The following is a 14,065-nucleotide window of genomic DNA, read 5'->3' as shown; positions in this document are numbered from 1 at the left end:
AACAGGGTATTATGTAGGTCTGATAACAAGCAGATTAAAGACATGAATTCAGATATTAAACTGTCAGAAGCAAACTGTCACACAAGTATTTTGGCAGCGGCTGCGTCTCAACAACGGTTTAAGTTTACAGCTCAGAAGTTTTTAAAAAAAGACACTGATATCCCCTCATATTGTCTCTCTCTTATCTTAAACTTTATAGCTTGTGGGCGAGTTACAGCTTAATCAGTGAAAGAAAACCTGAAAAAGTATACTAATGACAAGAATGATGGTAATGATTTAGAAACATGTTGGACAGGAAAAAGTAAACACGGTCAACAATGTTATTTTTAACAAGCCTACAGTTTAATCACTGACGGAGCAGGACATATCGTACGTAAGAGGACGGGACTCTTCGCAGTACAAAGTACACGAGGAGGAAACCGGCCGTCAGCTGGAAGGTATGGCAGCGCCTGGGGCTCATTGGGCTGGCTGATTTCTATGGCCTGATGCTGTGTTATTGCATCACTGTCGGGGTTATGAGCCCGTACTGAAGCTACTAGAGACTGTTCTGTTCTATGACAGGGGGAAGGGGGAGAGAAACCCCATCCAGTATTTCCAGTTTTAAAACTACCGCCCCAGCTTCTTTCAGTTGAGCCCCAGTGACTCCTATGTCTCGCAGAGAGTAGATAGCAACATTCTATAATGTTGGAATAACACGACTATCCACATGGCTGGCTGCACAACGCAACAATGTTTAAAAAACAAATTGACACATAGAAGCATGTACAAATTCTCACTCAAAAGAAAACGCCATGCAATTATGCTGAAGGCTATTCTGCGCATCAGCATGTTTATATCATTTTAAATCGCAAACCCAAATCTTCTGCGAGGCTTTAGCGGAAGATAACATTCACAAGCATTTAAACTGTGAAAGTGACAGTGAAATGTGAGGTCGAGGCCGCCCAGTGAAAGACCTGGGGCTGGCAGAGAAATTAAAGACAACAAAGTTCTCTCAGTACTGAAAAGCTCCGAATGGCGGACTGGAAATGAGTGTGTTTGAACACTTTCCCAAACCAATATGCTGAAGTCTATACATGCCTTTCAGGTCTACCATGACTCGGGACACAAAGAAATCCTTGAGCAGTGTGCAGGAAGTGAAACTACATATTTTCACATGTGCTGGTGAAGAGACAGGGCTGGAAATTGCAAATTCCCTTTTTGCATCTTACATTTGCAAGCCACTAAGCAATAATGCGACTGAAGGCTGCTAAAAAAAAGTGTCTTCATAATACGTAAATGTATTGCATCACTATGGATGTAGTTTAAAAATGACTGAACAAAAGCAAATAATCAAAAAATGCTTGAATTGCAACAAATTGGTCTGCATGGCTGAGAAAAGAAACACTTTAGAACACCTGCAAAAAACAAACAAAAATCATCACAGAAAGCACCTGGATCCACACACATAACAGATAACAATATTCAGTGAAAACACTGAATGAACATCAAGAGACTAGAGAAGATGTGGACAGACCGGGTTTGTATTCTAACCTGAGATTGTTCGAGGGGCCATCAATGTGGTCGAATCCCATATCAAAGGTGCTGCTTGAGCTGTCAGAGGATGGTGACAAGGAGCGAGTCTCCCTCTCCTCCAGCTGCAAGCCAGGCTTCCCTGGGATTTCATCCTCCGAGTTCTCCTCCGATACCGATCCCACGATGAAGTGCGAATGCAACGCTGCAACCGCGGGGTTCTTCTTGGCAGCGCCGTCCTGCTGTGCCATGGCCGGGCGACACGAACAGGCTGCAAATACTGGCAAAGACACGACAGTGGCAGCAACAGTTATAGAGGAGATACAGAGAGTCCAAAATATCAGGGTATTGTGTGTCACAAGCCGGCCTTGACTGGCATGCAACGCTGTTTGTCATATTGCAAAAGTGAGTTACATAAACTTGAGTATCTTGATAAATGCAACCGATATTGCGACACTTGAACTCACACTGGGATCATCAGAACATTGTGTGCAGACTGGGAAAAGGGGGCCATTATTTAGGATGCCAAAATAGTTGAATATCAGAATGCAGGAAGGTTTCAATGGCATACACGCTGTCCGTATTGTTATCATAAACCAGAAGCATCTGCAGCATTGTTTCGGGTCTAAGTAACCACCCCATGGGGAGAAGAAAAAATGTGAGAAGCATACATTTAAAAAAGTCTAGAAAACATGTCCATACAAATGCTGCCTGCATGGGAGATACACTTAAAAGTGTCCCTGCCAATTGAAACAAAGTGTAATTGACAGTGTATAATAACAACAGTCTGGTGCATTCAACTTCATTTCAGGGCACATTTCACTGAAAAGCCTGACTCAACCGTCTGTAATGGACTTCTCCTCGTGCAACAACTAACTTATAAAAGACCATTAAGACACCCTACGGAAAAACAATAACAACATTAACTACCACAGCGCTGTCCTTCAACTACATGTTCTTCTTTTTTGCTTGTTTTTTCCAGCAGCTCGACCAAGTGGAAGGAGTGGACTCGCAGGTATGGCACACCTTACCGTACCTACCTTTCAATAGCCGCTCGCGGGACCAGAAAAACAAGCAGAGCACTGCGGCCACACACAGCGCGACCGTGAGCCAGGGGAACATCACACAATGGTCCCGAAGAGCCACAATGTTAGCGGGCCCGCACTCTGGACTCGAACCACCATCATTCTCACTGCAATGACGTCGAGCTAGCCGAGTTAGCGTGAAGTCAACCAATCAACGGGGGACGCCACCTGTCAACGTCAAAAGCTAGCTTCCTCGCTCAAAAACCCGCGGATAAACTGAGGCGCAGATGATAGCAGCGTAACCGGTAGATTTACGGAAGGTTTACGGAAGTAGCTCGTGCAATAATAACCCGGTGGTGGCACTGGTATAGTATCGCCGATTTGTCCGCAGGTGTACTGTACACGCAGCGTGGTCGAAGTCGTCAATGCAGTAGCAGACAGATAGAAATAATCTGAGATGAACGTCTCGGCTGGTAACTGACTCACCGGTGGAGATGCACTGAAACGTAATCCTGACAAAATAAAGTTGCGCACGAGAGATCGATGAATTAGTGGTGTCTTTTAGACATCTCTGTGTCCGGGGATGGTGATGGGGAGAAAAGAGAAGAAGGAGAAAGTCACATCATGATGAGGTAACAGGCGCTCTAACAGCAGAGAGTGGGGTGATGTGATGATGCGCGTGCAGGTTACTCCTGGACGTTGACCTCGGAGCGCAACTTCCGCTATAGAAATGGATTTGGTAGAAAACACCTCACGCCCGAGATGGTTCGCTGAAGTTGGCAAATGGTATGTGGGAAATGAAAAGACAAAAATATAAATAATGATATTATTAACATGAAAGTAAAATTATTGTGTCGCTTTTTATTTGAATAAAATAATGATTACAAAAATGCACTATCTACAACTACACTATCTGAAAAAGCAACACAGATGAAGTGAAACTGAAGTACAAACGCTGTTTGAAGTTAGTGTTATTGTTTAAGCTGTAAAATTCCAATGCATATTGTAATACAATAAATCAACAATTACAGGGCACTTTCATTCTGATAGTCCCCGTTTCTAAATAGTTAAATATAGTGACTATTAATGTTGTTATTGTTGTTGTTTTGTTTATACTGTGCCTCCATCAGTTTCTTTATACGTTTTGATTTGGTGATACTGTAACTTGGTTGCTGTAATAAGAATCCCCAATAAAGTACTCTATTTATATCTCATGCGATCTTAAGGTCACAGAAAGTCCCTGTTAACAAAATGAGGCTCCCTTGATTAGTGAAACGATGTTAAGACTGCCATGGAAACATCTTGCATCAAACGATAAATATTACACTTTGCGTGTACCGCAAACAAGATCCACTGTACACAGAAAATATACTTTTCTATCTATTACACCCGGATCTAGGACGGTGTCGTTCGTAGAGAACCAATCAGATTCAAGAGCAGTTAAGTGGGCGGGTTTAGAGGGTTTATAGGAGGGGCGGGTACCGGAAGAGGCTGTCTTCGCTTTATGCAGCCATGATGTAGCTGCGCCGGGTAGGCTACTCCTTCCTCAGCGGACTGCTGGCGTCTTCACGCTGTGGATCATCCTGTCGATAGGTCCTCCTCTCACAGATAGCCGGCTCTGGGTCACAAGCTAACGCTAGCTTAAGGCTAACGCTATGTTAAGGCTAATGCTAGCTTAACGGCCGTATACTCCACGTCAGATCTTCACAACTTCAATAACCACCTGCGTCCGGATTCCATGGACATTATCAACGTTTATGAATATGCTCGTTGAGAACTGAGAGAGCTGCAGGAGGCGTTGACAAAAAAAAACTGCGGTCAGTCGGACAGTTAGAGCTGCAGGGAAATGATGATCTGTGGTGGATTCTGCTCAGGACCGGTTCATCCCGAACGAGCCTATTACTTTGCCGAGGCCATCCTTCACAGAGAGGCTCTGGCCGCATGTTTACTTACAACTTCACGTCCCCAAACTACATCCCCCATCTTCCCTATGGTCCGGCTCGCAACCTAAAGCCTCGTTACAAAATCACAACAAACGACACGTGAATCTGTCCAATCTCTGTCCTCTTCCTCAGTCCTCACAGCCTATCACAAAGCAACGGCACCTGAAACTGGCTTTGCTCAACACTCGCTCACTCAACAACAAAAGCCTCATTCTGAATGAATTCATTATGGATAGTAACCTTGATTTCCTCTGCTTCACTGACACATGGCATACACTCCTGGACTAGATAGATAGATAGATAGATAGATACTGTATTAATCCCGCAATTTGGACATGCATACAATACAATTTTTATTTTTTTTAAAGCACAGTATATACAAAACAATTCAATAGAATTATAAGAAAAATGCACAGTATGTACAGCAAATAGAATAATACTAATATTAAATTAACTAACAAAACGAAACAATAGTGCAAATATGTAGCCACAACGGTGTTGAGTGATTGATTTGGCCAAAGGTGATTTATTGTGAATACTTTTATATGGACTTTCTCACTAAACCAGAACACCCCCAGAGGAATATATATATATATATATATATATATATATATATATATATATATATATATATATATATATATATATATATATACACATTGGTGTTACTATGTCTGTAATATTCCAATCCTATCCCAGGTATCACAGTACCCAGCATAGCGGGCCCCTAGGCTAACGGTAGCCTAACGATAGCCTAGGGCAGTGGTTCTCAACCTTTATTCAATGGTGTAACCCCTGTGAAATATGTTTTCAGCCAAGTACCCCCTAACCAGCGCAAATCATTTTTGGTAAAAAAAAAAAAAAAAGTAGTAATACACAGTGCTGTGTCGTCAGTGTTGGATTTATTAAACTGTCAAGAATGAATATGGCATTGAACTGAATGCTTTTGCATTTACATTTTAGTGAGAAACTTGTGCTTCACTGAGGATCTTTGTCAGTCTTGGTGGCAGGGAGGCCATTACTGTGATCAAGCTCTTCTCTCTTCTCCAGACACAGTCTGCTTCTTTGCTTTGTTTTGATCAGTCATTGCAGAGAAGGAGGCCTCACATAAACATGTGGAGGCAAAGCGTAGTAGCTGCTCCAAAGCTTTCCGTCCCAGGTCAGGGTGCTCCTGCTTCACACACACACACAAAACTGTGTGAGTGTGGATGTGGCAAACTTCATCTGGTGGCCACGGTCAGATGACACTTCCAGGAGTTTTTCCTGATTAGTAGCAGCTTGCTTCCGTTTGCTTCAGACAAGAGAAATGGGTTCCTCACCCAATCCAGCTGTACAGATTTATCCTCCATGTCAGGAAAGTAGGAGTGAAAATCTTGAATCAAGTTGGTCAAATGTCCCACTATGACCGACTTGACTGGAAAGCAGGTGAAATCTCCCTCTGCAGAGGACCTTCTCCACAGCTCTGCCTTCTTCAGGAAGCCACCCACCTTGTCATACAGGTTTAACATGCTGGTCTCTTTGACCCACCTCGTCATACAGGTTTAACATGCTGGTCTCTTTTGCCGCAGAGACACATACTAATACTGTGTTTGACCCCCTTTCACCTTCATTCTATGTGGCATTGATTCAACAAGGTGCTGAAAGCATTCTTTAGAAATGTTGGCCCATATTGATAGGATAGCATCTTGCAGTTCATGGAGATTTGTGGGATGCACATCCAGGGCACGAAGCTCCCGTTCCGCCACATCCCAAAGATGCTCTATTGGGTTGAGATCTGGTGACTATGGGGGCCATTTTAGTACAGTGAACTCATTGTCATGTTCAAGAAACCAATTAGAAATGATTCAAGCTTTGTGACATGGTGCATTATCCTGCTGGAAGTAGCCATCAGAGGATGGGTACATGGTGGCCATAAAGGGATGGACATGGTCAGAAACAATGCTCAGGTAGGCCGTGGTATTTAAACGATGCCCAATTGGCACTAAGGGGCCTAAAGTGTGCCAAGAAAACACCCCCCAGCATTACACCACCACCACCAGCCTGCACAGTGGTAACAAGGCATGATGGATCCATGTTCTCATTCTGTTTACACCAAATTCTGACTCTACCATCTGAATGTCTCAACAGAAATCGAGACTCATCAGACCAGGCAACATTTTTCCAGTCTTCAACTGTCCAATTTTGGTGAGCTCTTGCAAATTGTAGCCTCTTTTTCCTATTTGTAGTGGAGATGAGTGGTACCCGGTGGGGTCTTCTGCTGTTGTAGCCCATCCGCCTCAAGGTTGTGCGTGTTGTGGCTTCACAAATGCTTTGCTGCATACCTCGGTTGTAACGAGTGGTTATTTCAGTCAACGTTGCTCTTCTATCAGCTCGAATCGGTCGGCCCATTCTCCTCTGACCTATAGCATCAACAAGGCTTTTTCGCCCACAGGACTGCCGCATACTGGATGTTTTTCCCTTTTCACACCATTCTTTGTAAACCTTAGAAATGGTTGTGCGTGAAAATCACAGTAACTGAGAAATATTTAGACCGGCCCGTCTGGCACCAACAACCATGCCACGCTCAAAATTGCTTAAATCACCTTTCTTTCCCATTCTGACATTCAGTTTGGAGTTCAGGAGATTGTCTTGACCAGGACCACACCCCTAAATGCATTGAAGCAACTGCCATGTGATTGGTTGATTAGATAATTGCATTAATGAGAAATTGAACAGGTGTTCCTGATAATCCTTTAGGTGAGTACATACATGCATACATACATATATACATACATACATATATATGTGTGTATGTATGTATGTATGCATGTATGTATATAAATACATATGTATGGAACATGTTTGACTGTTTACTGTCAAATTACTTTAAAACATGTTTAAATTTTCATTGTAACTTGAAGAAAGAGGAACATATAAAATGTTTTATGTTCAAGAATACCATAAAGAAAGTGTTGTTGTTTACATTTTTTTTTTACACACTAAAAACTAAATGTAAAATGTGTATTTAAAATGTTGAAATATTAAAATAAATGACTTTATTTTACTGTTATTCATTTACAGTAGAATGCGGATAAACAGTAGTCTAGGATTTGCTGTAATCTGTACACGGTTACTGTGATGACAAGTACAGTATTTTGCTAACTACTGTAATAACAATGACGGTACTGGGATTATTACTGTAAAAATGACTACAAACAGGTACTGTGAATCAGCTTCCACTTTCAGTTCGGGAGGCAGGCACGGTCACCTCATTTAAGAGTAGACTTAAGACTTTCCTCTTTGATGGCGCTTATAGTTAGGGCTGTTTCAGGCTTATAGTTAGGGCTGGCTCAGGTTTGCCCTGGTCCAGCCCCTAGATATGCTGCTATAGGCCTAGACTGCTGGGGGACATTTTAGGATACACTGAGCTCCTCCTTTCCTTCTCTTCCTCTTTTCGCTCCTCCTCTTCACCTCTTCTTTCTCTCCTTCTGGATAAATGATTGTCTCTTCAATGCATATTACTAACTCTACTTTCTTTTTCCATGGATTCGTGGCTGCCTGGAACCAGGGGGAGGACCCCTGCTGATACAACCATGGCCCTGCTGATGCAACTGGCCTGGAGCCGTCCTGCCAGCTGCCATGGCCCTGCTTTCTCCTCCCACTGCCCCTGGGATGCCCCTCGTCTCTACCTCCTTCTGCTTAATGGGTCGTGGCTATCTGGATCATGGACCATGCATACTCCTCATTATATGAATAATTTCTGTCACATTCATTGAATGTGCTGTAACTCCGTTACGTTATTCATTCTGGCCACATGACATCTATTGCTTCTGTCCATCCGGGGAGAGGGATCCTCCTCTGTTGCTCTCCCTCAGGTTTCTTCCCCTTTTTTTCCCTGTGAAAGGGTTTTTACTATCTTTTTGGGGGAGTTTTTCCTGATCCGATGTGGGGTCCCGGGACAGGGATGTCATGTGTACAGATTGTAAAGCCCTCCGAGGCAAACTTGTATTTGTGATGTTGGGCTGTACAAAATAAACTGAATTGAATTGAATTGATTAATTGTACAGTAAGCATACTGTGACACATTCTACAGTTATCTCGTTACAGTGTAGATGCTACCTAGAATCTCAGGCTGAAGCCTGAGAATCGAACTTGCTAGTGGAGTTACTGATGACGCCTTTCGCACAGAAGGTTACGGGCATCTGGTGAGTGAACTGCTGGTTGTGTTATTGTTTTTACATCTGCAGTCGTATTTAATCATAAACAAGCCATGGCACTGTTGTTGCTGCTGGTCGAGCCAGGGCTGGTTCTGTCGGGGAGCTAGCTGCTGCACCTAACGTTGAAAACACTTTTTCATATTTGTGCTGAATTATCCGTGTTGTTTACTAGAATTAAAATAATGTGCAGGGCAGCAGCTGCTACTCCTGCCGCCGAAGATGTCTTGTTTGTGCAGTGTTTTAATGCCGCAGTTTTTGATTGTTTTGTTTTGTCATGATATAACTAACCCACTTCGGGTTGGGCTGGTGAAGTCAGCCAAGGTCAGCCAGGATGCACAACATCAGCGAGGCGAGGTTGGAGGCATCCAACCGAGAAGCGCTGCGTATTTTCACATTGCTGCACTGTCCGCTGTCTCATAAAACACCTTTTTTTCTCGTCAAAACACCTTTTTTTCTCGCCGTGTATTGGGCAGCGCGCTGTGTATTGAGTGAATCGGTCTGACTAACTCCCGGGACACTTTTTTCCCCCAGTACGCCCCTGTGTGGACTACACGGCACTGAAGGCCTAGGTAGTAAATGCACGGCCTGCAGAGACCGTTCTCACATTTCAAAACGCTATATTTTTCAAGTTATTGCTGTTGATGGAGCTGAGGCGGCTGCCCGTAGGAATTGTGGGTAATGTTTATGACCTTGATTTTGATAGAGCTTTGATAGGGCTTTGTAAATATGTATGTATGGAGAATTCTCATAACAGATTTGCACGTCAAATTAGTGCAGTGACATAAATCACCAACATAAAATACATTTGTATACTGATGGAACGAAAAATAGACATTGTGTTTCTGCTGCATGGTGTTTAAGGTGAATTTCAGCTGCATAATCAGAACATACAACGAAGTATGAAGATGTGAGCTTAATGCTGAAACGAAGCAATCAATTAATTTCAATCTTTTAGTTTTTATTGTGTATATTTAAATTCAGTGAAACAACCTCTCAATGACGCAGTCCCAATTTAGTCTTCAGGGTGTAGTTCTTAAACGCTAATTGAAATTGCAGTGTAACTGCAGTTGTGATCCACTAGATGGCGACAGAGGCCGATAGTTTGCCATTTTCATCTCATGGTGGAGTAAATTAAGCAGGAGATCAAATGGTCCAGACAAGCAAGGCTTAGTAGAAGTGTAGCATTATGGATGTATAACTATACAAATAAAATATCTACACGTGTTTGTCTTTATCTATATTTCATTAGTTTGACCCTTGGCAGTGACGGCAAAATAACTGTTATAGGCGATTATGGGCTGTGTGTAATGGAAGGGATACAACTGTGTGGTATGCGAAATAACAATGTTGCATTTAATCTATGCATAACATAACAATAGACCGACATGTGACATACTTGCACGAGAATAGGTGCACGGTCTACCAACAGACCTACTCTACAGCGTAATGTTTGATCCTTTATATCCATATGAATGCATTTGGTGAGCAAATCCACAATACAACTGTCAACACTCAGAGGAAGTTCTCACTGATCCCCATCGACCTTCCCGTTCTAAACTTGTGTTCATAGCATCCACACACCTTTCTGCATCAGCACTGTTGCAAAGCCCCGCAAGACACTAGGGCCTTATTCATGATAACGCAGGCTTTTGGATGATAACCGTATAAAGAGCATTATTTATACTGTATGCTAGATGACTATCATAGCGTCTTGAAGACATCTGTGTTGACATTTCTTATCTCGGCACTTATACTTTCAGAGGAGAGGAGATGAGTGTTCTCCCAGGAATATGTGATGCGCCATGTTGCTTTGACACAGCGTTATGATTAATTTAAAAATCCCATCGGGAGTTTGACAGATCTGAGGAAAAACAATATTGCATCTCTTGACACGTTCCAGATCAGCTAAACAGAGGCAGCACCACGTGTGGTTGAGATATTATCACGATACAACTCATTATGTGCGAGTTAATAGTTTAATTCGCTGATGCATGTTGGCTTGCCCTTTCAAGCAGATCTAAAGAAGAGGAATATGAGTGAGGCAGGATGTGGTCTCCTCTGCTTTTGGTGCTTCTCTCCCCGCGCATGCGCAAACCCCCCAAACTCTGCAGTGCAGCACGGAGAAGTTTTCTGCTGTCTGCAAAAACTTTGTGGGTTGACCTCCTCGCCACATTTTTGAGCCAGTGGAGATGTTCATTCGCTATAACGCTCAGCCAAGGAGAAAATGCGCACAATAGAGGTTTGACAGCACAGTGGGAGGGCTCTCAGATCAATCTTTCCTCCTGGGGGACCGCCTGACTTTCTCACACCATCAGCTCCAGTGGAAAAGGGAACCGTTTTGCTTCGCAGTGCCCTGTCGTGGCTATTTTGTCACGATCGAAAAATGAGCACAAATATATTTTAGATAAGAGGTCCTGCTGAGCAATGCAATCGTTTCCCCCATAAATAGTGGAGCGTGAAGTCAAACAGATTTTGTTCTTTTATTAATTTACAAGTGATGATATTAGTATTGCTAATATTACAACAGTCTGTGAGACACTCATTGGGGCATTTGATTGAGTGCATTGCTAATTCAAGCATTGCAGCCTGTGGTCATTTTTCTGTCCACCCTTAATCTACGACGTTATTAAACACAGTAAATGTGTAACTCAAATATGTCCTAATGTTTCCTCCTGGAGGCCTACTGAAGCCGTTCCTTATATCTCCTCTTAATGTTCAGATAAAGCTTTTCTTTGTGAGCCCTATCATATTTTAAATCATGCACTTCCACTGTTTGCATGAACAAATGTGAGCAAATCTGTGTGAAAGCTGTATAGCGTGTGAAAAGGTCATACGCTTATAAATATCTGAGAAATATTTCCAAAGCACCTTGCGTCGACCACATGAGTCGATATGTCATTTATGTATTCAGAAAAAGTATTTTTTTCGGTGCAGTTTGAGCAGATGTACGAGCAGAGGGATTAGCAACTCAAGTGTAACTTTGCTGTCACAAGCAGAGATGTTTTGGGAATTGCCCTAGCAAGCAGTGAGCTGCAGTCATGCATATGGAATGAAGTGCACAGGACCGCTCATTCACCTTTATTGCTCAGCCACCATCGCTATGGCCAAGGGCATGGCAGCAGCTGTTGCACAGAACCTCTTCCAGCTCCCTCTCCAACAAACAATACAATGAAGCAGCAACTACTGAAATTAAATCCTTTAGTGACACATAACAAAAAAGAAAGAGGTCATTATTGATTCAAGATGGAGTAGTGCTCAGATGTCTCCTCACATTGCCATTACTTCAGAACTAGATCATTTGTTTCACAGACATCTTTGATGATGCAGTTGACTTCCAGTGCCTTTTTAAACTGGCAGAACGATGACAAGGCAGAGTGAGTAATATGGTTAGAAGGGCAGCCAGGGCCAAGACACAGTACTTCAATACGACAGGAACACACACAGGAGAGAATTCATGCCAAGCCAGAAAGGGTACAACAAAGGCGGACTTTGCCAAAACAGTATTCGGAGGTACAAAAGAAACTGAAAGCTTAATTTAGTCAAATTAACTTAAAAGATTAGGTCTGACAACCAGACAGACCCTGATCCCACGCCGGATGAGCTGGTTTAATTGAATCCAGCCCTTGCATCCAATCTAACTCTTGACACATCTATAATACATGTGCATGTGTTGACAAGAGTCATTCCCACAGACAGGGTCAGGACCCACAGGGTGTCACAGGAGATTACATTAGTGTCGCCAAATACATTTTCTGAATTTCATTGTCTTTTGATTCAACATTTATATCTGGAGTAAATCTTTGAGCCACAAGAGGGAGTCTGGATATCCATATTGTTATAATATTAAATCTGATGTGAATGGCTAGCCTATGTTTATTTAACTGGTGAGAGGAAAACATATGAGCCTGTTAACTCCACCTAAATCTATGCATCTGAGTTCATTTAATACATATTTAACGTGTACATGTTTTTTTTTATTTCTTTGTTTACTTCTTTCGATCTTTGGGCTGCTGTAATACCTGGATTTCCGCTCTGGGATCAGTAAAGGCTTATTTTATCTTATCTAATTTTTATAAAAAATAATAACTCCTGCGTCTGTGAGTGAGTGTGCTTAGCTGTGTCCGTCCACGGCTGATCTCGTATTTTGCATTATATTTTGGGTGGCCAATCATAGCTGCTTGCTTAAAGACGTCCTATGGATGCAGTGACTCACAGTTTCTCAAAACACATTTTATGGCATGTTTTACACTGACAGTGACTCCCTGTTGACTCCTCAGTCACTACTCTTGACCGGCACCCAGCTGGTAAGCCGCTAGTGATAACACAGCTGAGTGCATCTGCCTGCCTTAGACACTGTGTGTGTGTGTGTGTGTGTGTGTGTGTGTGTGTGTGTGTGTGTGTGTGTGTGTGGTGGGTTTAGTGTACGACCACACTGCTGAGTACATCGCCACCTCTCAGCCGCTGCTATACGGGCAGACAGCCTACTGACTTTTATTTTTTGGAGGGAGTGTATGATGTGTCTTACACAACGACTCTGATCCAATTGCCTGCATACATCGCCACTTGTTTTTTAGTTTGAATGAAATTAGTTTTAGGACACCTTACTTTCTAGACTGGGGACTAGCCAATTGTGGCTTGTGTTCATTTAATGACACAATGCAGCAGTCGTTGTTGCAGACACATCTTGAAGAGATCTGCACTCTGCTGTGTGCACCTTTCTTTCTTTAAGCTGATCGGGTTAGCTTGTGCTTCGAAATCACTAATTGTCACGAATGACACGTTTTGTGTGGTGGTGCTACAGCAGAGGTAAATGTGAGAATAGTCATCTGAGTATTTAACGTGCAACATCAACAATACTATATAGTTTAAACATATTAAGAAAATGTGAACAACATCTTTATTTAAATTGTGAAAAAAATACACACGCAAAAAACAATTCACCTGAATAATTTGCGAGATTACTGAAAACTCTTTTCTTAAGTGCTGGTAAAAGGTAAAAAAAAAAAAAAATCCTGAGTTTCCCCTCGAAGTCCACGGTGCGGGCTTGGTACATTAACACAATGTGAAACAGTGAACAGGTGGTTTACAGTTTCCTCATGACGAGCAAAATATGTACACCATCATACAGAAGAAAGAAATACAAATGAGTTTTATTCATATTTAAAGCACATTGCTGTCCGTCTTTAATCGGTCCACTTTGGGAATTTTGCATAGCTCGTTCTCCCCAAAGGAATTCTAATTAACATATATATATATATATATATATATATATATATATATATATATATATATATATATATATATATATATATATATATATATATATATATATATATATATGTTCTTCCAGTAAGCATTTATTTGGTATGTTTGCAAGTCAAAAGACACCCCG

Source organism: Taurulus bubalis, assembly GCF_910589615.1.
Source record: "Taurulus bubalis genome assembly, chromosome: 2".
NCBI lineage: Eukaryota > Metazoa > Chordata > Actinopteri > Perciformes > Cottidae > Taurulus > Taurulus bubalis.
Note: the sequence above shows the minus strand (reverse complement) of the source record.